The 26,052-nt window shown below is 40.5% G+C and overlaps 1 long non-coding RNA gene across 1 annotated transcript in view; it reads left to right on the plus strand.

Moving 5' to 3' along the window:
• Nucleotides 1-300: 300 nt before the first annotated feature.
• The window catches only part of LOC113185604 (uncharacterized), a 115,735-nt gene continuing 89,983 nt past the window's right edge, over nucleotides 301-26,052 (plus strand). The window contains exon 1 of the long non-coding RNA XR_003301146.2: nucleotides 301-738. This is a non-coding gene — a long non-coding RNA (uncharacterized LOC113185604). The remainder of the gene's footprint in view (nucleotides 739-26,052) is intronic.

Below are 26,052 nucleotides of genomic sequence, written 5' to 3' on the forward strand. Positions count from 1 at the left end.
CCACGAAATGTCATTTTAACAGAGCGTGGGTTTTGTGACTGTAGGAAAGGATTTAAGGACGCTCCTTCTGTTCGGCTTGCTATGTAATGAGCACGGGCTCCACGCACGCACCGACGCCACAGCTCCCGGATGCTGTGGCTCCCTTATCTGGGCTTCTGCAGCGCCAGGAGCCCCTTCGGGATGCTGCGAGGGGCTCCCGGTGAGTGGTGGTACAAACGCTGCGGCCGCCGCCGCCGCCGCCAGTCCTGCTGCTGTTGTTGCTGCTGCAGTCACGTGGGAGCCCCTTTAAGTTTCCATAGAGAGGCCTCTCCGGTGTCACATGATGGACATGATATAATGAAACAACATTGTGGAGAGGAAAGCATTAGGGGAGCCCACGGCTACAAAAACAAGTGAGTGAGAAGAGGTGGGAGGAAGAGAAACTACGCCACCTCCCCTGCAGCCGAGCGCACGCAGCAGCCTGGCGTGACAAGTGGGCGACGCCGGGGGGCAGGGAACCGGGGGTCCTTGGCCCTGGCCGGGGACCTCGCCGCCCACCAGCGGAGAATAAGTTTTAGCCGGCAGCCCCAGCCAGCCCTGCACCTGTCTCCAGCGTCTCCATCGCTCCTCGTGATCATCCAAGGGAAATTCTAGAAGAATTTGCTTCACAAATCTACGTGCGCATCATTTTCTCCGCCGCGTCTCGTTCGGGAGGAAGGAACGAGAAAGGGATTCGAGCGGCGGGCGTTCTGCCCGAAGGTAAGTTCGGTAGGGTGGGGAAAGCGGGTCCAGCAGGACTTGGAGACGAGAACTCTGTTCTCTATTGCAATCTCAAGGGGTGTAAAAGGGGTCCCCAGAGTCCCGGAGAGGCAGCTGGGTTTGCTAGTCCATTCGAGATATTTCCCCCGTGGAGTCTCGTTAATTTCCCCCTTCGCACGCCCCGCGTTCCCACCCCCGCGCTCCCCTGGGCCCCTTCGCCGGCTCGGGAAAGGGTCTGCAGTTCCCGGCCAGGATGTTCGGCTGGCGAGCCCGGGAAGGTAGGACTGTGGCGTGAAACGGGCATGTCGGAGCTATTTCGCCATGTTTGTGTTGCTAAGAGCACTTTTTTCCCCTTTGCGGTGGCTGGATGCCACATGGCTCCTCCGAGCTGCTGCCGGGTAGAGAGCGAGTGTTCTTTTTTTTTTTTTTCAATGTCCGCATTCCAGCTAATGTTGCGCAGATAAAATTCAAACTTGAGGTAAACAGAAGAAGAGGAGGAGGAGGGGGGGGAGGGACCTCGGCGGGAGGGGGGGGCTGTTTCCATTTCGAGATCCCACCTCTTCACTCCGCGGAGACCAACATCCCGAACCTAGAGCTAACTCTAGCCTTTCTCCCACGTCCCCCACCTTTGCTGTCAGCAAGAAATAAGGCGGGGGGCGTGCTTACTGGAAAGGACGCCAGGTCTGGGTTCTCCGGAATAAAAGCACCCCCTTGGAACCCAGACCTTTGACTCGGTCCGGCTTTTCGCCGGAGGGACGCAGGATGGCTGGGTTTGCTCTGGAGATGGGGGACGGGAGGGTGCGAGCGCTCCCGGGTGGGGCGAGGGGTGTCTGTCCCCGCGCAGTCCCGGTGACTTCAGGATACTAGACCTTTTCATTTTCACCCCACCCCAGGCGCAGGTCTCCCCGCAGGCGGGGTGGGTGGGGCTCCAGGTTTCCAGAAGACAGGTTACCTAGCAGGTGTTTGGGGTGGGCATTTCTTGTCCGTGAGTCTTGCATTTGGTAGGACTGACGTGGGGAGTCTTAAAGCGAGCGTTTGAGTAGAACTGCGTTTTCTGCCCCCCCCCAGATTAGGGAGAAAAATCAAGACCCCCCCCCTCGCTTTAAATGTACGTTTCAGCGTGCAGCTCGGTTGCTGCGTGAGTGGCGACGGTGAGGGTGAGCTTCGTCATGTGGAAAACTGTAGGCTTCTGACAGCTTGGCGCTGTCTCCGCGCCCCCCCCTCCCCGCCCCGCGCCCCGGGCGGAAGGTGTGGGTTGGGTGGTCCGAGAAGGGTGACGTGCGAGGCGGGGTGGGGACAAGCTTGGGATCCCTCAGAGCGCCGGGGTCCGCAGCCCAGGACGCCGGCGAGCGCCGTGTCAGGGAGGAGGCGGCCACGTGAGGGGGTCTGCGGAAGCGCTGGAGCTGAAAGCTGGGGGCGAAGTGCGTAGCAGAGTCGTGACGGGGGCTGACACGCAGCGGCCGGGGCCGCCCCCAGAGCGCGGCGCGGCGGGGTTGGCTCGGCCGCTGGGCCGGGCGCCTCCCACGCAGGGCCGGAGTTCGCGCCGCGGGTGGGTGCGCACTCGCGGGCCGGCTCCCCGGAGACCGTTTCCGGGCGAGGGCCGGGAGCGCAGGCGCGGGCGGGGCCGGGCAGTAAACAAGGTGGCGCCCTCTGCCCTCCCGCCCCCGGCTGCCGTGGCGCGCGGCCGGCGGCGCCCGGAGCGGCGGAGGCGCGGCCGCGGCGCCGGGCAGTGGCGGTGGGGGCGCGCGCGTACCCGCCCGCTCCCCGGCACCCCCGCGCGCTCCCGCCGCCGGGCCGGCCTCCTCTGTTTTTGTTTTGAAGGAGACCGCGTGCAGCTGGCGCGTGTCAAGTCACGTGCTGGGGCGGGAGGGGGCCGGGCGCGAGGAGGGGTCGACGCCCCCGACTGACCCGGCCACGGCGTCTCCAGGCAGGATCTTCTGGAACTGGTCGCAGTTGGTCCTCGGCGACCGGTATTTGGGTTCGTCGTCACAGCCTCCAGGCGGGCGTCGCCCACCCCCCCTCCGGGCTGGACGCTGGTCTGCGCTGATCGACTTAGAAATCCAGGGGACCTCACAGGTGTGTGTTATTAGTGAGGACCTAGAGAAAAATGTAGTTCTTAACCCTGACTGCACTTAAAACCAACCCGAGAGACTTAAACATATTTCTGACACCCAGGCAGTCCCCACATCAACCGAACCCAAATCCAGGTGGGGCCTGGGCAGAGTGTATTTTTAACACTCCCACCCGTGATTCTGATGGATAGTGAGGAGTGAGAACTTAAAGAGGGAACGAGCTGAATGGACGACATAGGGAAGAAATAGTAAAATTAATGATAAAGTAATTAGCAGTTACTGACATGTCACCAAGGGGGGTCCCTCTCTGCCAGGCACTGTAGTTGTCCCTGTTTTACAGCCTGGGAAAGGAAAGCTTAGGAGGTTAGGTGAGAGTTGATCTGGAAGGACACCCTGACTAGTACCCAGGGAGGCCAATCTTGGAGCCCATGCTTTCAAGCATGAATCCAGAGTTTAAAATGTACTTTTGCAGGGGCTGGGGATTTAGCTCAGTTGGTAGAGCACTTTCCCCATGTACTGGTTCAATCCCCAGCACCACAAAACAAAAACTAAAAAACTTACATACCTTTACTTAACTAAGACCACGTGAGTTTTTACACACACATTTCCACTGTTAAGGGTTTGGTTTGGAAAGTTTTACTTGTTTGCAAGGGAGGGATCACTTTGGTGAACTCTTTAAGGCCTGCGGGCTCTCTTTTCTAGAAGTATACTGTGAAGAAAGGCAAGAGGATCCCAATAATTTGAGGAGAATAAATTCCCTGCAAGTATAGTTTTCTGTTTTTGAGTTGAATGTATGTATAAAACGGAGGGGAGGAGTCCAGAAACTGCAGATGCTTTCCAAGTATTTACATGAGTAGAAGGTGTGGACACGGTGTGGTTTTGGTGGTCACAGGATGGATGTAGCCCCAAAGTGCCATGCAATGTACAGAGTAAGAGAAGTTCTGCCATGAAAGTTTTGGATGGGGGCGGAAACCCCAAAACAAAACAAACCAAAAACCCAACTTCTTTGGTCTTGAATAGAAAAAATTCACTTCTCCCCTTGGTTCATTTGTTTCCTTGCCAGGCAAACTCTTGGGGGAACATTGGTGTGTGTGTGGGGGGGTGGGGATGCGTGATTCATTTGTTTTGAAGTGTATTCATTGATATCTCCTCGGGATATTTCAAGTAAAACAGAAAACAAGTTTCTCTCTGAAAACAAAGGATTTTAGTTTGTGTTAGTCTGGTACTGTGTCTTTTAAGAATTTTCCTTTCGTTCTTCTGATTGCTATCAAATATTGTTGGTTGTATGGTATATTAGTTATAAAGCGTTAAGAACTGGTTTTCATGTTGTTTGCAGTTTTGGTAAGGGACATTTAAAGGTCTGCCCAAGCAGACCAGACATGAATGTGAGTATCTGAGGTCTGGGTGGGAGTAGGTCACCAGCCTGGGCTCCCTCTCTCCCTCCCATCCCCTTATTACCACAACAAGTTTCTTCCAGCCTTGCCAGTCCACGTGGGGTTCATTTGCATAGCTCTACTTATTTTGCTCTTTCACTTTTGGGTACCTCCTTGAGGAAATTTTCTCTGGTTTCTCCTCAGAAACCATGGAAAAATATCTTCTCCATATCATCTTTATTTCTCCGTATTAACCTCATATTTATCCCAGCATATGGTATTTTTCCATGTTGCACACCCCTTCTAAGTTTGGTTCTTTAAAAGGGGCAACAGTGTTTTTTTTTTAATCTGTGTGTCACTGTCACAAAACTTTTATTGCATATGTCCCAATTGAATTTACTTCCATTCAAGTTATGTTATTGGTATTGGTATTTGCTCATGTCACCCATCTTCATTCTGAACTGTTTCTCATCTCGTCCTTGTCTTTGAACTACTTAGCTAAAAGCACATTCTTACCCAGGATGAGAATACAGTGCTACTGACACTCTTTTAAAAGGAATAGAAAAAAAGGGGGCTGAACATAATGTTTTTCTCTTGTTTTCTAATTTTACTCTTCATCTGCCATTTGGACAGTGTGGATTTTCTTGGTGAAATATTCACTGTTGATACTACTTTTCACCTTATTTGGGCAGGAAGAAATGGTACTACATTAACTGCCATAGCAGAGACCACAGATGGTTCATCATGTTTCATTAACTGTAATTTTCAGGTTCAGTATACAGAGGTATTTGTAGAGCAGCACCATCTTGGAGAGCTTTCTGGGATGATCAAAATGATTTATAAAGCTACATCACCTAGTTTGTTAGCCTCTAGTCACTTGAAGCCACTAAGTACCTTAAATGCAGCTAGTATGACATAGGAACTGAATATCTGATTGATACAGCTGCTAATGTTTTGGACAGCTCTATTACAGAGGATTTGCTTATTTTTAAATAAGCAACTATTTAACAGATAAACATTTAAGCTAAGATACTCTACCTCTAAAAGAAAGATCTTGATTCATCTTCTAGGGTTTAACACTAATATTTCCCCTTCATAGACCATATGGTGCTTGCTGAATGATATTTTTGACTTCTGCAAGGCCAACGTTTGTCCCTTCTCTGAGCTGTTCAGGAAGTTCATGTCTCTTTTTCAGGAATACAGTGGGGAGGTTGGGAGTAATTATGAATATGAGCAATTATTTACAAATGGACATGAGCCCTTGTTGTATAAACAAAGTGAAAGTGCTGTAAGTTGAATTAATAGTTTAATCAGACTGTGAGGGGCAGGGACAGTATTTGTCTTGCTGGTCATTGAGTCTCCAGTGCCTAGTGTAGTGTTTGGCACATAGGAATGCTCATAAATATGTGTTGAATCGAATAATGTTCAAGTAATTTAATCCCTGCAGTTTAGCTTCAGAGGGTATATTGTATAGTTGGTGGTATGGCAGGTTCCCTGGAAGTATTGTTTTCTTTTTAGAGTTGAAGAAAAGGCTGAAGGCCAGTAACTATACTGACTCCCCATTTTTTGGAGAAGTGTGACCTCTCCAGGGGCACTGTCAACTCAGTGACTTTGATTTCTTTCCTGTAAGATACATAGCACAAGTTATTACCCTCATTTGATGACAGATTGAAAAATAGTCACAAGAAGATCTGGTGCTCAGGTCATACAGAGTGTTGGAAGTATAAATCAAATTGAAGTCATCATTTCTATTTGTGCACTAGGCCTTGATACTTCTTCAGGAAAAATAAAATCACACACTAAACTACGTTAGTTAGAAATTTTGATTTTGTAAAATCAAAGGTAATTATATATTTCAATGGAGTCTAAAAGAGGACTGAAAATATTAGCTCTAGAATGGCGTGACATTGGGAAAACAGCTTTAGTATGAGGAACAGGAATGGAAACGTTTATTTCTTAAACCTTCAAATCGCAGTCTGAGGTGGTCCTAACACCCAAGTCATAGATTCCCCACAAGGATATTTAACATGTAAATAGAAACAGATGTTTAATTGTAAGATAACGACTTCTAGACTTTGAAATATTTATAAAAAAGGTATATGATACATCAAACATCTGTTTCTAACAAGAACCCCAAAGCTGAAAATTGTAGATTTTATTAAATTTCATGGTAGTGTGGGGGGTGTCAATGTAGGGCAAAAGATGGTTTTTACATTTATTTATTTACTATTGTTTATGTTTAGTGGGTTGAATTCAGGGGTACTTTATCACCAGCCTACATCTGCAGTTTTTTTTTTTTATTTCTCATTTTGATACAGGGTCTCACTAAGTTGCTGAGGCTTGCCTGGAACTTGTAATCCTCTGCTTTAGCCTTCATCTGCCACAGCTTGTTCCTGTGACACATGCTGTTTTCCTATCATTCTACCACTGCATGTTCACCAACGAACTAATTTTTTAATAGAGCACGTAAAACACAACTGGAGGTACATATCTATTGTCAAAGGAAAAAATTGGTCATAGAATACATTCTAAGACAAAATGTGAAGTTTTGAGGGGAGGGACTTCTCTTTTAACCAATTTCTAGTCCATTTGTCCTTTGTGATTACTTTTTGTTGGGGCCAAAAATATAAATAAATAAAACCCCCAAAACAAACTGTCAACCATGTGTCCCATTAATTCCTACTGTTGCCTTTGAAACCAAACCAAAACACAAGGATAACAAGGCAGAGCCCAACACTGCTAATGGCAACAAAAGTTAACCAAGCAAACAACAACAACAACAAAAAGCCTGTGGGATTTGACTTGTTACTTTTGTGCAGAGCTCAGTCATGTGAAGGCTTTTTTTTAGGTATTCCATGCAAAGTTACATAGGACAAAAAAAAAAATTATCTGCCCATATGTGAGTATCTAGCAATGTTACTAGAATTAATACTGCAGACAGGGCTGGGATTGTGGCTCAGCGCGGTAGAGTGCTCCCCTAGCACGGGCGGGACCCAGGTTCGATCCTCAGCACCACATAAAAATAAAGGCATTGTATTGTGTCCTTCTACACCTAAAAAATAAATATTAAAAAAAAATACTGCAGACAATCAAGATGTCTCTTGCCCAGAAGATCTGTAGGACCAACTGCTTGAGTTCAGGTGTTTAGTTTAAGAATTACTTTGAAAGGCAGTTGAGAATGGTTTATAATGACTAGCTTTATGGAAAAATTTAAGGAAGTTACTGGCTTCATGTCATTTCTTTCATTTCCGGGGAGTGCAGTTGGATTGGACCAGTGGTTCTTAAGACTTCAGTGTGTATCAATACCACTGAGGGCTTATTGGGACCCACCCAAAGTTTCTGACTCAGTGGATCTAGGGAGGCTCAAAAATGTGCATTTTTTTTACAGATTTCCAGGTAATGCTGCTGTTACCTACTCTGAGGGCCAGGGTTTAAGAACCATTTTATTAGGTAATCTAATGTTCTTTGCCCCTCAACCCCCACCCTTTTTCAAGTAGCAGCACCTATCATTGCTTGATTTCTCCAAGGTTATGTTATTTAAATTTTGCTGTGGTAAACTGAGTTTTAAGTTTCTTTCTTATTTATTTATTTATTGTTGTGTTTTGTTTTGGTGCTGGGTATTAAACCCAGGGCCTTGCATATGCTCAGCTACCCAGCCTACATTCCTAGCCCCGAGATTTAGCAGTTTAAAATAGATTTCTTTTAAAACTCCAGTTGGGTATTCCTGCTTAACTAAACAAGTATCCAGTAAAAATATATTAAAATATTAATAATATTGCTAAGTGACCAAACTGTTTGCCACTCCCTTAAACTTTTAAAGTTGTATTACATCTAAACATGTGCCTTTTAGCCTTTTAAGATACGGCTACAGAGTATAATGTAGCACATTATATAATTGTTGGCTTACTAAATAAAAAGATTTATGAGAAATAGGTTTTTTTGTTTTGTTTTTTTTTTGTTGTTGTTGAAACTTCATGGGTTCATAGCTGACAGTTGCAGTGTTTAGTCAGACATCTCTTGGGATAACTGCCCCCTGGAAGAGCCATGGTGTGTAGGAAGGAGATGCCCAGAGGGGATGACCTGGACATCAGATACAGTCATTCCCTTTTTATGCATTTTGGGAAATCATATAGCTCTGAAGGACTGGAATCTCTTGGAAGGGGAATGGAGGTACAGGAGACTTGTCTTAAAGCATCCCTCGCATAGCAAGATATGTGTTCAGCAAGGTGGGGCTGGTGGAGAGCCCAAGGCCTGTGAGAGGGCAGGTAGTGCTCTGGAACTGCTGTGTGAAGTCTTGACTCCTAGGGACCAAGAGGCAGGTGGACTCAGGGTCTGAGGCAGTTGAAGCCAGTGGGCTTGACCATGTATGCTAAGGTGAGTAGATTATTGGAGAGGAAAGATAAGGAAGAATTTGGGGGAGGGGGGACATGTATAACCTTTTCTGAGAGTAGGGAAATACAGTCGAGCAGATGAGGAGTAGGGAATGGGAGGAGAAAGAGGAAATGTTTTAAGTTTTAAAATGTTTTAAAACTTTTAAAAGATGTATTAACTATATCAAGACTACTTTTAATAGCATAGGCTTTTTTGTTAGAAAATAATAAATTAGTGAGTTTTCCTTTTTTATCTCCCATGAGTGTCACCAGATACTATCATTTGACCTATGTCAAGGGTTTTCCAATTCTATGCCCGGAACTCAGGCAGTGCTTACATTTTTAGATGGCTTTAATAATGGTTAACTTGCTCAAATCAGATTTCTGAAAAGCACATATGATACTTGTTCTTGAGTGTGTTTTAGGGATTAAGAAGCAAACCATTTGGGCAGCATAGGCCATAAAGCTGGGCCAAGGCAGAGACTCGCTGCGTTTCACATCCACATGTTTTAGTTTTGTCTTGAAATTCTGTATTTTTAAGCTGCTTTTATGAAATGGTTGAACCTTAAAACTGTGGAGTTGATGTAGTATGCATGTAATTGATTTTAAACTAGGTTTCATGGATATAATTCTAAATTTTGATCTGTTTGTTACTTTGAGAAGAACTGCATGTGATTTACTACTGAAGTCTACAAGTTTTTTATTTTATTTTTGGTGGTAGGAATCAAAATGCGGTCATTTCTTGAATCATATCTGTGACATAATCTTAACATCTAAATCTGCGAAGCTGTTTTGAGTTCTTTCGACTTGACAGTTTGGGGCTGGAGTTGGCAGTTTGAGTGAGTGCTGAGACAACTATGAGCCAATTGTCACTGTGTGGTTCCCTCCCTCTGTCCTCCCTGGGGTTTGACCCTCTGACCCCTTCCTTAAGACCATTAAGAAGTCTCCTATGTTTAGAGAGTTAACATGTTGAAGACACTTTATGTGTATATTTTTTTCCTTTTCTCCCAACTCCTGAGGTTTCTCAGGCATTTGGTTCTCCTGTTGGCTGCTTTTGACCGAAGTCCCCCATGTGGGTTTCCTTTAGTCCTACCTCCACATTTTCCTCCTCCTCTTTTCCTTTCAGAAGTTCTTTTTCTGTTCTTCGGCAATCTTAGTTTGGTGAAAATAGAACTGAGGTGGAATTGTGTTAGTCACCTTTAACAGTGATTAATGGCTGCTTGAATACTGTGCTGTGTGCTTCAGTCTTTCCATGAATTCTGGTTTTCACTGGCTGTGGGAGTGCGTCTGTGCAGGACATGGATGGAGAAAAATTTTTCTGCTGCTCAGATACTAGATGGAGTTTACTAACATGGTGATTAGGTTGCAGACCCTCATAGGAGCACTGTAAATTTCTGAAGGATGCCTGTGAATGGAAAATGGGGAGATGTTTTTGAGGCTCAGTGTGAGAAGACCCAGGACTTGAACCAGACTGTTTGCAGTGTGGCCAGCCCTCCTCCTTCTGGAGTTAGAGTGGGTTGCACAGGCACCTTTCTGCCTACTGTTGCCATCTGTCTTGAGGCCACAGCAGTCCAATCTGAACCCACCACTTGGGAAAAGTTGCCCACCCTTTTTTTAATATTTATTTTTTAGTTGTAGTTGGACACAGTTTATTTCATTTATTTATTTTTATGTGGTGCTGAGGATCGAATCCAGGATCTCATTCCTTGCTTGTATTAGGTGAGTGCTCTACTGCCGAGCCACAACCCCAGCCCAAATTGCCCATCTTGACCCACTCAACTTGGAACATTCTGCTGCCTTTCATCTCCCAGCAGGAGGCAGCCTTCTTCTATAGACATCCTTTCAGTGGTGGTATTTAAACCACTTGGGGAGTTTCTGGGAACTTGCTTAGCACTGGAACTACCGTGTGCATGTGTGCATGCACACACACACACACAGACACAGATATTTCTCTTGCACGGTTGTACATGGCCTGTGACCTTGAGTGCTTGTGTCCTGTTCCGAGAGGAGTTTTTGTTAGAAGGCATTGAGAATATTTTTGTTATGTTCACAACTACGCCAGGCTGCTTATCTTTCCACTGTCAAGGCCAGTGGCAGTTGTTTTTGCTTTCTGATTTATATTGATGTATTATGCAGTCATTGCACATACTGTTCCGTTTTTTAAAAAATTTGTGATTAGTTTTTGTTTCCAAAGAGTTTAATTATTGCTGTGCTAAGATCATTTAGTAATCCTTTTCCTCAGTATGATTCTATTTCTTTAACTTTTCCTATTTTGTAGCTTTTCAGAATTTTATTATACTACTTTATATAGGCTCTATCACAGAAGAATAGTGACGGCTCTTCAGTCTTAGTATTTCTTGCCTGAAAATGCAGATATTTGGTAGGAACAAGTGAAATATGTGTGTGTTCGTATGTCGTATTATATACACACACACACACAGGTGTGTATAATATATAATATGAATGCCATCATTTTTTGGGGGGATTTTATCTTTGAAATATGTAATTTACGCCTTTCAGTTTGTGAAGTTTCTGTGCTAATGTATGTATATGCTTCTCCTATTTTCATGGGAAGAGATACCAAAATTTCCCTTTGCTCCCACTCTAAATTGAGATTCCTTCTGTTGCTAATTTAATTCTTTTTGAAAAGGAACAGAAGGGTTTACCTTTTGCCATTTTATCTCTTTTACTACCTAAAAAGCAGTTTGCAACAAGGACTTTATAGGCTTAATGAGTGAATCAGTACCCCCATTTAATCATTCTATATCATCTGCAGAATATTTTCTAGATTCATGTTTTTCAGAAAGATCAGAACTGGAGATGTAACTCAGTGGTAGAGAATGTGTTTAGCATGCGTGAGGCCCTGGGTTCCATCGCCAGCACCACAAAAAATAAATCAAAGATTTGGGATTCCAAAAAGTGGAATTGCTCTAAAACTTTCTAAAGATCACCCTTGTAGTAACTGCAGAGTGTTTGCTCTTGTGTGTGGGACATAGTGGCAGCATGATATCCTGGGATCATTCTTGTCCCAGTGGTTACAGCCCCTTAACCCAGACAGCAGCCCTACATTCTTGTGGAAAGCCACAGTGGCATCCGGAGAGTCTACTGGAAGTGCCTGTGTTCGGACGGTATTTTTGTTGTTATAGGAGGGCGGTGTTTGTTTTCCAGCAAGGACTTGGAATTTTATAAGTATACATATCATTTGCTAAACACATTTTCCCACCAGCATGCTCTTTTGGAGTAAGAGACCCGAGTAAGAGACCTGAGCACTGGCAAGATTCCTCAAGAGGAACATGCAGAGTCGTGGATGTTACAGGTAAACCTCCAGCATATTTTGGTTTGTGGACTCCGGGTTACTTTTCAAGTGTTAGAATCTTCCTGATCCAGAATTGAAGGCTAAAAGCAGACACAAGTAAACATGTTCCTACTGGGTAAACTTTCTGTCCAAATCTAAACAAAAAGAAAACAAATAAAAACCTTAAAAAGTATCTGAACTCTATCTGAAAGTTCTGTGGGATATTGCTATGCCCTCGGTGCTGGCAGCCAGTTTGGGGGCATTCCTCTCCTCATTTATTCTTTTTTTTTTCTTTTGCAGTACCAGGGATGAAACCCAGACGTGCTAGGCAAGCGCTCTGCCACTGAGCTGTATTCCCACTTGTTCTTTTTCTTCTTCCCTCACTTGGTTTCCCAACTTTTTTTCTTTTTTTTTTTCCTTGTTTCTTCTGTTCTCCTTTACCTTTGGCTTTTGTATTGATGGCCTAATAACAGCCTACCTTTTTTAGCCTAATGACAGTCCTAAGCTAAAGACAACTTTTACTCTGATGTTGAAGATTGTAGTCTGTGAAACTCTATAAAGGTACAAAGTATTTCTGAAGAGTTTAGTGTTTATCTAACAGTTTCATGTTGAATGGAATATACATGTGAAATGTAGAGTTCCAAGGTCTTTTGAATGTTTCAGTAGGTATTCCAATAGGTTCAGATGGAAGTTTGAAGGCCACTCTGCCAAAATTTAGGTAATAGTAATCATGTAGATAATGAATTTCAGGATTTTTTTAATGTATTTTTTCATGTAGATAATGAATTTCAGGATTTTTTAATGTAATTTATGGTACTGAGGATAGAATCCAGGTGCAGTTCACATCTAGCTACGTCCCCATCCTGTTGTTTAAATTTTGGAGAGGATCTCCCTAAATTGCCCAGACTGGCTTTGAATCTGGCATCATCCTGTCTCAGTCTCCTAGAGTCGATAAGATTACAGGCCTATGCCACCATGCCCAGCTAGGATTCTTTCTATTTATGAAAATTTTCATAAACAGAAAAATCATTTGGATTATACTAATGTTTTTTAAATTGCTTAAACTGTAACAGTTTGGTTTCAAAATGTAATAGTCAAATTTGTGTTAAATAGGAACTATGATTTGTGCCATAAGCAAGGATCATAGAAAAGTCTAACTTCAGAGATAATTGAATTCAGTCTTGTTTGATAGATGAGACAATTTACTTAAATTTGCATACCTGGTTAGTAGCATAATTGACTACAGTTAGATGTTCCCCTCCTTATCCATTGTGCTTTTGGGGCAGAGGGTCAAAGTTAGGAGATTTAGATATAAAATTGGCAGAACAGCATGAGAAGAGCATTTGAGTAATAAAGTAGCTTTGATTTCAACATTTTGTAAGTTACAAGATGTTGGAATAGGGGTTTAGACTCTTTGGAATTGAATTATTGGAAGGTTGTATTTGAGGGTGCCTCCCAAGTCTATGATGTGGCCAGGGGTGGAAAAAAATTAGAGAGATTTAGCTGCTGCTTGTTGTGTATTAGTGCAGTCTGTTAGTGTTTTATCTTCAGTAGATCTCATTCCTATTTTTTAGTAGAGAGCATTCTTATTCTGAATTTTTTTTGTAGAGAAGACGGATGCCACAGTCAAGAAGGATAGGAAAGGGGCCTAGGGTTGTGGCTCAGTGGTAGAGCACTTGCCTAGCATGTGAGGGATACTGGGTTCAATTCTCAGCACCACATATAAATAAATAAAATAAAGGCCCATCAACAACTAATAAAAATATTTTTTTTAAAAAAAGAAGGATAAGAGACTTAAGATGCATTAATAGTACTAGAAAAAGCTGGGTGCAGTGGTGCATACCTATAATTCTAGCAACTAAGGAGGCTGAGGCAGGAGGATTGCAGATTTGAGGCCAGCCTAAGTAATTTAGCAAAGCCCTAAGTAAGTTAGTGAGACCTTATCTCAAAAGAAAAACTAAAAAGGGGTGGGATTGTAACTCAGTGGTAAATTACCCCTGGGTCCAATCCCCAGTACCAACCAAACAAACAAAGCATTGGAGAAAAGCCCAGGAGACTGGAGATGTTCTCTGAGAAGATATCATAGTGAGTTTTGAGACCTGCTTCCCATTGTTCAGGAATATAGCCTTTCTTTAACTGTTTAAAATAATCCATTATTCAATAAATACTTCCTTTTCAGTGGTGGGGGTGCTGGGGATTGAATACAGGTGTGCTCTACCACTGAGCTCCACCTCCAGCTCTTTTTAGTTTTTTCTTTTGAGATAGATTCTTACTAAGTTGTTGAGACTGGCTTTGAATTTCAGGTCGTCCTGTATCAGCCTCCAAAGTCACTGGGATTATGGGCATGTACCACCATGCCCAACATCAGTAAATACTTTTTTTGAACACACCTGTCATGCGCCTAGCATTGAACCAGATGCTGTGGGTATTACAAAAGAATTGCTCATCTAGGGCTTTTTGTCTATGGTATAGTCATTTCCTCTCTAGTGGGGTTCTCAGTGCACAGGCCATGAAATGGGGGGTTCAGTGAATGTCTGAGAGCCCCAAAGGGTGTTGTAGGCAAGAAGAGAGAAGGGAGGACCACGGCAGTAGGGGAACACCCAAGAACCATGACATTTAAGCGGTTTGAAGGACTGGTAGTTAAGAACAGCTGAAGAACAGATGCACATTTCCTTTGGGGAGAGCTCAGGGATATGGCTGGGCAAGGTTAAGATTTAGGCTCAGGAGTTGGGAAAAGAACATTTTATGGTATAAGGTGCACACAAGGAGAATCCCTTGGAAATACCACGTAGTATTTATTGTAAACACTTAAAACTTTAGAAAAATAATACTGTAAAGACCTGTATACCCTTTATCCAGATTCACCAGTAGTTACCATTTCACCATACTCACCCACATTCATGCTCTGGGTGGGTTTCCAGAACATGTAAACTCAATGTGGCAAGGTTGTACATTTATATCACTGGCCTCACTCACTACTTGAGTGCTAGCTGCAGACATCACATTTCACTTTTAAACCCTTGCTAAGGAGGACTTACCTTCACAGGTGCAACAGTTACAGCACCCAAGCAGCTTCATGTTGCTGCTGTAATATGGCTTAACATAGAGAAAATGTTGAAATTTGGGGAAGGTGTATTTTTTTTTTTAATTTAAAATAAAGCAGACTAATTTGGCACAACATATATTGAATGAATTGGTGGGACAGAGACTAGAACCACAGAAACCAGGTTATACATATTTAAAGAGTCATATGTAGCTATAAAAATAGAAGCAGCTCATTGTATCCTGATATGCTTTCTTGTTTAAGATAAAATCTTAAGGAAGAGCAAGGCAAAGGAGAATGTGCAAGAGAATTTATAAACATTTGCACATAGAGGGTTGTAAAATCTCTGGAAGGATAGAAAATGAATTGTAGCATCTCATGTCTTTAAGAGAAAGAATTAGGTATTTGGGGGACAAGGAGATTTTTTCCTGAATACCATTTTTTACCTTTTGAATTCTGTTTTACTTTTTGAATCTTGTAATTATGTTACTTTAAAAACATAAACAGTAGATAAACAGGTATAGACTTATTATGATTATTATTAGTTTTGTAGTGTGCAGAATATTTCTTATTGTATCCTAATCAAATTTAGAGGAGATGTGAAGCTAAGAAGATGGAGGAAAATTTTTATTTTCTCAGTTTTATAAGGTGTCCTAGTCCATCCGGGCTGCTGAAAGAAACTACCACACATAAGCTGAAGGGCTTATGAACAATATAAATGTATTTTTCACATTTCTAGAGCCTGGAAGCCCCAAATAAAGCACAGTTAGCCTCCCTGTCTGGTGAGTGCTAGCTTCCTGACTCATAGATGGTGCCTTCTTGCTGTGTCCTCAAGGTGGCAGAGAGGAAAGGAATCCCAGAGTCCCATTCATGAGTGCTCCACCCTTGTCACCTCATCTAGTCTGCATTACCCCTCAAATCTTAATCATCTTACTACCATCAAAGGTAAGTTTCAACGTAGGAATTAGATGTTGACACAGCATTCAGTCCATAACAAGGGAAATTTGCTGTTTGTAGAAAGAATTCTTAGTGTAGAAAGGTATTTTTTGGGGAGCTGCTAATGGGGAGAGGGAGATTTGAAGGGGCTGATACCCAGAAAGTCATAGAGAAAATGTTGAAATTTGGGGAAATATAGAAAGGAAGGGGAAAGCACAAAGGAAGATCTTAGAGTTGTTTTTATATTCCTCTTGTAGAAAGGGGTAAGTCTATCTTCCTCTAAAAGCAAAGAATTTTGTAGTTTGTTTTATTTATTTATTTTTGTGGTGCTTAGGGGATTGAACCCAGGGCCTTGTGCATGTGAGGCAAGCACTTAACCAACTGAGCTATATCCCTAGCCCTATAGTTTTATTTTAGTTGAAAAGTATAGAAGATGGCAAATGGGACTCAGTTTACATTGAAGATGTAGTGATACTAATTTGATATTGAGGTAATTAGTATTTTTAGAAAACATAAAATAAATATTTAGCAACAAGTGGGTACTTTCCCTTTTTTTTGGAAGACATATTCTCGGGTTTCACTGAAGATTATGTGAAGGTCTTAAAAGAAAACCTTATCAACCAGGCATTGTGGTGCATACCTGTATTCCCAGTGACACAGGAGGATCACAAATTTCAAGTCATCCTCAAGAACCCTCAGCAACTTAGCAAGACCTTGTCTCAAAAATGAAAAGAGCTAGGAATGTAGCTCAATGGTAAAGTACCCCTGGGTTCCAGTCCCTGTAACCCCTCCCCTGCATTCCAAAAAAAAAAAAAAAAAAGAACGAAAGAAAAACCTTATTGAATAAATACTAGAATGTTATGTTATTAGTAAATTATTTATGCATTATAGCAGTTTGTCTATATGATAATTTTTATACATGGTCAACCCTTGCTATCTGTGGGTTCCTTACCCATGGATTCAACCAACATGGATAGGATATACCTGGAAAAAAAAGAATCACATCGCTACTGAACTTTGACTTTATTTCCTAAACAACATAGTAGAACAGCTGTTTATATCACATTAGGTATTATAAGTAATCTAGAGATGATTTAAGTACATAGGAGGATGTATAGAGAGAATATGCAGATATTAGGCCTGGGTATGTGTTTGAACCCAGGGGTGCTCGACCACTGAGCTATGTCCCAAGTCCCTCTTTTCTTGTGAGACAGGGTCTTGCTAAGTTGCTGAGGGTCTTACTAAGTTGCCCAAGATCAAACTTGGGATCTTCCTGCATCAGCAACTGGGATTATAGGTGTGCACCACTGTTCCTGATTTTAGGCTGTGCTATATAAGAGACTTGAGCATCCATGTTTTTTGGTATTGGGGGTTCTGTAACCAATCCCCTATGGATACTGAGGGACAGCTGTAATTATATAGTGAACTTCTAGGATATTCGAATCCTTTAAAATTACTCTTTTTGAGCATTTTGAGATAATGTTGCATGAAAAGCTAATTTTAGAGTTAAGGCCACAGTTTATTTTCTGTTTTCATGTGACTAACACAAAGTTATTGATTGGTTCTTAGTTCCTCTTCTCTTGAAAAGCCACTGTTAATCATTTGAGTGTTGAATTACTCCAGTGTCCCGTTAGTGATCTTGTGGTTAATGAAGACAGATGGTTCACTTATAGATGCTTCTGGAAAGTTAACATTTCAACACTGATTGCTCAGGCAGGCTTTCAAAAGGAGAGGAACCCTGTAGTGTTTCATCAGGAGGCCCAGGTGTGACTTTGCTAGAAAAGAGATTGATTTTATCAGTTCCTTCAGGGTTGGTGGGCATCTGTGAGACTTCAGGAGTCTAGCCAAGCCACGAAAGCTTATGGGAGATGAAGTACTCCATGTTCACGTGCAGTAGAAGATGCTCTGTGGCTTGTTGAAGATTGCTGTGGGGTTTAGAGGGGCAAGAATTGAATATTCTCAATGGATATTTCCATCAAAGAGAATTTAATCTCTAGAGAGCTCTTTACATTCAGAGGCCATTCTGCCTAAGAAACTGGGGCCAGTGGTCTGAAATCAGAACTTCTTTATGGTAGTATGGTGCTGGATTCTTCTAGTTCCCTTTGAAATCTGTTTCTAAAACCCCATAGTTGTATGTCAGATATGTTAGAATATAATTGAGAAATAATGATGTGTTGGGCACTTGGATAAAATGTGTTTCTTCTATATTCCTTTTAATCTTTTCAATAACAACTCTAGGAGGTACAAATTATCATTTTCATTATATGGGAGAAAAAAAGTCAAAGCTTAGGAAAGTTTAGGGCTCAGACCCCCAAATAAAGAGCCTCACACAGCCTGCCTCTAGAGAAGGCTACTATGCAGAAAGATTTTTTTTGTGTGTGCATATTTCAGCTTATTTCTGCTTGTGTTTTTCTTGAAATGTAGCATGGTTGTTTTGGGGACACCTCTTTCAAATGTATACTTAGGGAATAAAGTTATTGTTAATATATTTAAGCTCTCTTAGTTTCTTTTTGAAGATTTCTGATCTTATCTATTTTATGATAATTGTGAATAGCTTCATTTAGAGGATAGCCATTAAAAAATGTTTGCCAAAATGATGTTTTACCCAATTTCACATTAACATTTTCTCTGTTTATATATTTGTTCTCTTATTCTCTCCATATTTCTGGGTATTTGTTTACTTTTTTTCTGAACCATTTGAAGATACCATAGCCCTTTGTTTCATAATATTTCATGTGTATTTTCTGAAAATAAGAATATTCTCTTAAGTTATTACTTCATGGATTTATATTGTTTAAGTATTTCTATTTAAACCGCTATTCATGTTGTGATTTTGTCAGTTGATGTAATAATAAAGTCTTTAATAACATTTCCCCCTTGGGTCAGATATAAAAGTCTCAGATCTAACGTCTTTTAATCTGCAATATTTCTATATGTCTAGGTCTTTTGTCAGATTGACATTTTTTAAAAACATAGTACTAGTCTGTTAAAAAAATAACAGGAAGTTCCTCATTTTTGTGTTTGTCAGCTGTTTCCTCATCTAATGGATTGATTCAAGGTTATACATTCTCATAGGATACTGCATAGGTAGTGTTGTGTGTCTCAGGCTGTGACATCTGGAAGCACATGCTGGCCATCTGTCCCTCTCTGGTTATGCTAATTTTGATCACTGGGCAAGGAAGGTGTCAGTCTGATTTCTCACTGTATAATTAGTGTTTTTTGTTCCTCTTGTGCAACAGTCAGTTGTGTATAGGGAGACACTCTTAACGAGCAAATATCCCTCACTTATTTTCCTATTTACTATTAGTATATTTTCATGGATTCCTATCCCCTCATGGTTTCATAAGGTGCTTAATTATTTTTGCTTAATTACCATTTAGCCAGTGGTAGCTCCTTTAAGCTGGCTTGTTTTTCTTTGTGCCAAGTACCCATTGGTTTTTGTTGTTATTGTTACTGGTTTTTTGAGCTCTCCTGATATCATAACATTCAAGGCCCACCCCCAACTTCTTTCTTTGCAGTGCTAGAGGTAAAAACCAGGGTCTCACATATCTAGATAAGTATTTTACCAGTGAGCAATGCAATACCCTCAGTCCCATTAAGGATTATTTTGTAACTACCTATCCCAGCTCTGGAAACAACCATTTCTTTGAGCCACCTGGGTTCTTTTTTTTGGGAGAATGGTATTAGAAACCCTTTAAGCAGACAGAGCTAGGACATGTGTGTGTGTGTGTGTGTGTGTGTGTGTGTGTGTATACGTGTACACACAAGTCAAAGTATATGTATACATAAGAACATGTGCATACAGATATGCAGTTATACATATTTTAGGAATAATGTTTTCACATAGTGGGTGACTTTTGAAGAGGTTACAGTCTCATTGTCCTATTTTTGCCATCTGACATTTGCTTTAAATATGTAATAAACTTTTGGGAATAGAAGTTGTCATTTCAGCCAGGGGTGGATTTGTTTATTCATATTTAGGAAAACTACTGTCAGGTAAGTGGAAATGAATCCTTTAACACCTTCACATCTAGTTATTCTCATTTAACATCATTTCACAGTTACTCATTTTAAAACTTAAAACATTACAACATAATGTTGTTCTGCAAAATCCATATTGTGCATATGTATAGTCTAAAGAACAATAAAATTGAACATCGATCTCCTTTAAGAAATAGCATTTTGCTAGTCTCTTTGCAGCCTCATGAAAGCCCCTTGTCAGGGTCCTCCTCTCTTCTCCTTTGCAGTTAACAACTATCCTCAAATTTGTATTATTAATTTCTTCACTTTTCTTTAATTTATTAATTTAATTCTGAATTACATATCTAAATATAACAAAGGTTTTTGCTTTGCCTGTCTTTGATCTTTATGTAAACAAGACACTGAATTTATTCTTCCATTTCTTCCTTATCCTTTTTAAAAATTTATTTATATTTTTAGTTATAGATGGACACAATATCTTTATTTTATTTATTTATTTTTGTGTAGTACTGAGGATCGAACCTAGTGCCTCACATGTGCTAGGCAAGTGCTCTACCACTGAGCTGCAACTCCAGTCCCTCTTTCTTTTTAATGTTTTTTAATCAACATTAAGATTTTAGTATTTAATGATGCTGATGTGTGTAGCTGTAGTGCATTCATTTTCATTGATGTATAGTTTTCCACTGTGTGAATATGCCACAGTTTCTCTTTTTGTTTGCTAATATTTCCTTTGTGAACAACAGTGCCATGAACACTTCTTAAAACTTGCCTCCTGGAGGACCCCCTCATAGTTTTTTGAGACTATATTATTTGGCTTGGGCTATAGCTCAGTGATAGAGCACTAACCTAGCATGCACAAGGCCCTGGGTCTATCCCTAGCACACCACACACACACACACACACACACACACTGTTTTCTACAGAGAAAAATAATTTCATAAACTTCCATCTTAACGAGCTAATGTTAACATGAAATTACTGGTATGGAATTATGGACTTAAGCTAATTTGTATTAAATGAAGTCTGTTGATCTCAAGTTCTGTCTTGAACATTTGAGAAATCACAAAAAACATAAAACATAAAAGATAGTAACCTCCCATAATATTGTCAGTTTATTTTAGAACTGTAAAACTTGGGTATAAAATTTTTGTTTTAATCTTCTGATCCTGTCTTCTCCTTTCCCATCTCCCAAATCCCAACTCCCAAATCCCTACTTAGGAGTAATTTATCACTATTATCAATATGTATACTTTTCATCTTTACTTTTATTTAGAAAAGTCATCTCTTTATGTTTGTATGTAACTTTTTAAAGAATAGCTACTGAAAATCAAGACCACACCTTGATTTTTTTCTCACACCAGTCAAAATGGCAGACATCAAGAATAAAACAATAATAAATTCTGGAGAGGATGTGGAGGAAAAGGAACACTAAATTTAGTGTAACTCCTGTGGAAATCTGTATGGAGGTTCTTTTGAGAAATTTTAGGGATGAATCCACTATATGATCCTGCTACACCACTTCTTAATATTTATCTTAAAGAATTAAAGTCATTGTACTGCAGTGATACATGCATAGCCATGTTTATAGCAGCAGAAGTCATAATAGCCAACTATGGAACCAGCCTTGGTGTCCATGTGGATGAATGGATAAAGAAAATGTGGCATACATCCACAGTGGAGTTTTATTCAGCCATAAAGAAGAATGAAGTTGTCATTTGCAGAAAAACAGATGGAACTTGAGAATATTGTGAAATAAGCCAAATTCACAAAGTGAGGGTTCATATATTTTCTATCATGTGGAAGCTGGAGAGGAAAAAGGAAAAGAAATGTGTTGAGTTAGAATCTCATGAAAATCAAAGAGAGAGAAATAGAGTAGGGGAGAGGGAACAGAGGAGGGAGGGGGGGAGGAAAGGGAAAATACTGGAGAGTGATATTGGCCAAATTATATTATTATATTGTGTGCATGTACAAATATATAATGATGAATCCCACCGTTGTGTGCAGCTATAAAGCAGCAATAAAAAAATAATTGGAGGAGAATAGCTATTGAGCCAGGTGTGGTGGCACATGCCTGTAATATCAGCAACTCCTGGGAGACACATACAGGATTCCAAGTTCAAGGACAGCCTCAACAACTTAGCAAGACCCTGTCTTGAAATAAAATAATACTTTTTTAAAAAAGGGCTGGGGATGTGTCTTGGTTGTGGAGTGCCTCTGGGTTCAGTCTCCAGTACCACCGCCGCCACCACCACCAAAAAAAAAAAAAAAAAAAAAAAAAAGGCATATATACCCATTTTATTACTCCCTTCCTCTGTTTCAAAAATTAACACTGATACAATAATAATATCTAACTACAGACCTTATTCAGATTCTGTCAATTATCCCTAAGGTGTCCTGTGTGAAAAATTTCTCAGAGCATACATTATATATAGTCTCCTTTCATCTGAACGATTTTTCCGTATTTCTTGGCATTGGCATTTTTGAAGAGTACTAGCCAATCATCACGTAGAATGTCCTTCACTTTTGGTTTGTTTGATGTTTCCTCATGGCTGGATTCAGGTTTTGCACTTTGGGTAGAAATGCTGCAGGAGGAACATGGTGTTCTCAGTGCATCGATTTGGAGGCACGTGATGTCTTTGGGCCCAGTCCTGATGTTAACTCTGGTCCTTTGGCTAAGGCCAGGTTTCTCTAGTGTTGTCTCAGAAAAGTTGCTCCTCTCCGCTTTCCAACTAATACCTATTATGAAGTGAAAGATTTAGGTTTTATTACTATCCTTTTCCTCTTTGAATTTCGATGCCTAGTCCTTAGAATCCATTGATGCCCCTTGCCTGAATTGGTTATTCTTATGATGGGTCACCTAGTCATGATTTTAGAATTTTCATCGTTCCTTCATTATTAGTTGGATTTCTTCTCCAAAGAAGAACTTACTCTTATCTCTGATTTGTATATTTATGTCAGTGTAGACTCACTTTCTGTATTATTGTTTTTAAAAACACTTTTAGTTGTAGATGGACACAATACTTTATTTTATTTATTTATATGTGGTGCTGAAGATCAAACCCAGTGCCTCACACTTGATAGGCAAGCAGTCTACCACTGAGCTACAACCCCAGCCTTCTAATAAGTTATCTTTCGATGCTCAAATTGTCCCACATTGGCTGGCTTCTGTGTCTCTTCCACACATCCTTGTCAGTCTTTGAGCATCTCTTTCCTTTTCTGGAGAATGCTGCTTGTGGTGTTCTTTTCCCTCCTCAGCTTTAGAACGACCATGTTTTCAAGCTTTGTTTGAGAGAGCTGTTTTTCCATAGCCTGGCCAAGAGCTATATATATATATATATATATATATATATATATATATATATATATATATATATATATATATATATATTCTGGTACCGGGAATTGAACCCAGGTGTGCTTAACCTCTGAGCCACATCTTCAGCCTTTTTTATATTTTGAGACAGGGTCTCACTAAGTTGCTTAGGGCCTCATTAAGTTGCTGAAACTAGAGTTGAACTCATGATCTTCCTGTTGCAACCTCCTGAGCCTCTAGGATTACAGGCATGCATCAGCATGCCTGGTAAGAGCAATTTTTTTAAAAGATAAATATGTTTTTTAGTTGTACACAAGAGCAATTTTTTACACTGACAAATTTTGCCAATCTTAATAGTTGAGAAATAGCATCTCAGTATAGTTTTGATTGCATTTCTTTTTTTTTCCTTAAAGTATTTTTATTAGTTATTGATGGAGCTTTTATTTATTTATTTAATTGCTTGTATGTGGTGCTGAGAATCGAACCCAGTGCCTCACACATGCTAGGCAAGCACTCTACCACCAAGCCACACCCCCATCCCACATTTCTTTTATTATGAATGAAATTGAATGTGTTTTCATGTGTTTAAATGTGTATGTGTATACATGTTACATATGTGTGTGAAATAACATTTTTTCTTTTGAGGTAGTCGTCTTTAATTTTGAGACTTCTTTATATATTATGGATTGTAGTACTTTATCTGTGATGTGCTGCAAATATTTTTGCCATTTTTATCTTTTTTTGTTTTGTTTTGTCATACAAAGAATTTTAAAAAAATGTTTAATCAACTGATCGGTCGTGTGTTTTTCCTGGTTTCAAGTCATAGTTTCAAGCCTTTCCTTACATTGAGCTTAAAGAGGAACTTACCATTTTTTTCCTATTAGTACTAATATGGTTTCATTATTTTATGTTTAGGTTCTTGTTTCATTGGAGTTATATTGTGATGTATGGTTAGAGATGTGAATCTAATTTTATTTATTTGCAAATGGCTAGACAATCTTTTTAACAGTTTATTGAGTCAGTTTTTTGTACCAGTGATTTTAGATGTTGCCCTTTGTCATGCACAGTCCTAAAGCTCCATTTCTACATGGGTTTGTTTTATCGACCTTTCTGTATTAATCCATTGGTTCGTCTGTCAGGACCATGCTTTCCATTACCAAGGCTTTGTAGTATAATATAATGTCTGGAAGGACTAAGCCTGCTCCTCTAGCACTTCAGCGTTTTTTTGGCTGTTATTGCTCATTTATTTTTCAATTTGAGGTTCAGTATTAATTATCTACTTCATTACAAAATTGTTGGTGTATATATGGGGATTGCATTCAATTAACAAATTAACTTACGGTGGACTCACATTTTTATAACATGAATTTATTCTGTCCAAACTAAGTCATTTATTTGTTCAAGACTTCATTTGTTTTTTAAACTTTTCCACATTTCTTTTAAATTAATATTTATTTATTTGTTTTCTGTTGCTGGGGAGCAAATCCAGGACCCTGCCTATGCCAGGCAAGTGATCTACTACTGAGCCACATCCTCAGTCCTAAATTTTTTTTTCTTAAATATTTCATTTTCTTTGTGCAACTTGCATTTTTTTTTTCCATTTAGCCATGGATATCTTAACAGGTTACTACTCGTTGACCTATTTCATTTTAAAAAATAAATCCATGGCAGTCTATTGTGCCCTAATTTGATTGAAGTTTTCCTCTGTTATCTTTCTGTGGCTTTTAATTTTCTCTCTTCCAAATGATATTATAGGGAATATACTTGCTTACTCATAGGCCATTTGGGTTTGGGGTAATATATGCTGCCGTATTCTCTCTCTAAACTATATGACATGGTTTTAAAGTCACAAGATCTTCAAAGTTTTGTTTAAAGAAACATAAAAGTTAATTAAAATTTTATGTGTGTCCATTAATATGGGAAATATAAAGGTAACTGAGGCTGGGGCTGGGGCTCAGTAGTATAGCACTTGCCTAGCCATGTGTGAGGCACTGGATTCGATCCTCAGCACCATGTAACTAGAAAAAAATTTAAAAAGCCAAACAACTAAAAACAACGACAACCAAAACCCTGGAAGTCATACTTTTACCTTAAATGATGCAATGTAATTTTATATATTATATGTGTGATTATTTATGTACACTTAAAACACTAAAAATTCTCTGGTAAGTAGACTTTGAATTGAGCCTAGAAGGAAATGCTGGCTCTGGGTTAGCAGAAAGGATCAAGAAGGCAAGTCATGTCATTTTAGTTGAGGTCAGTGAAATAACTGGCCTGGACTGAAGTCATGTTTGTATTCAAGGATAAAGTAAGCGCAGTTAGTGGATAAATGTGTGGGCCCAACGGAAGAGTGTGGGTTGGATGTACTTGGCAGCAGAGAGCATTCTGAACTAGTCATCCCCTGACATGTAACAAATTACCCCCAAATTTAGTGCTTTAAAACACCAGTAAGCATTTATCATCTCTTAACAGTTCTTATGGGTCAGAAATATGGGAGCAGGTTGACAGGGTCTTAAAGACTTGGTCTTGTCTGATGATGAAGTAAAAATGTTAGCCAGGATGCAGTCTTCTGAAGGCTTGGTGGGGGCTTCAGGAAGCACTTACAAGATGGTGCCTCACATGGTTGGCAGGTTGGTGCAGGGCCATGGTGGGAGGCCTCAGTCCCTTACTTCACTGTGTGAGTATTCTTATGATATGGTAGCTTTGCTCCCCAAATCAATCAGTGCAAGGAAACCAGGCAGCTCCCATGCCCTCTTTGACCTAGCCTTTTCCTCAGAAAAGCTATAAATTCAGCCCACAGTCAAGAGGAGGGAAGCTAGGTTTTACCTTTTGCAAAGGGGAGTGTTGAAGAATCTGGGAATAGATTTTAAACCACCATACTGTATTCTTTTAGAAGAGGGGTGATGGTATGATGTTGAAAGGGTACCTAGA

This window comes from Urocitellus parryii, chromosome 3 (assembly GCF_045843805.1).
Source record: "Urocitellus parryii isolate mUroPar1 chromosome 3, mUroPar1.hap1, whole genome shotgun sequence".
Classification (NCBI taxonomy): Eukaryota; Metazoa; Chordata; class Mammalia; order Rodentia; family Sciuridae; genus Urocitellus; species Urocitellus parryii.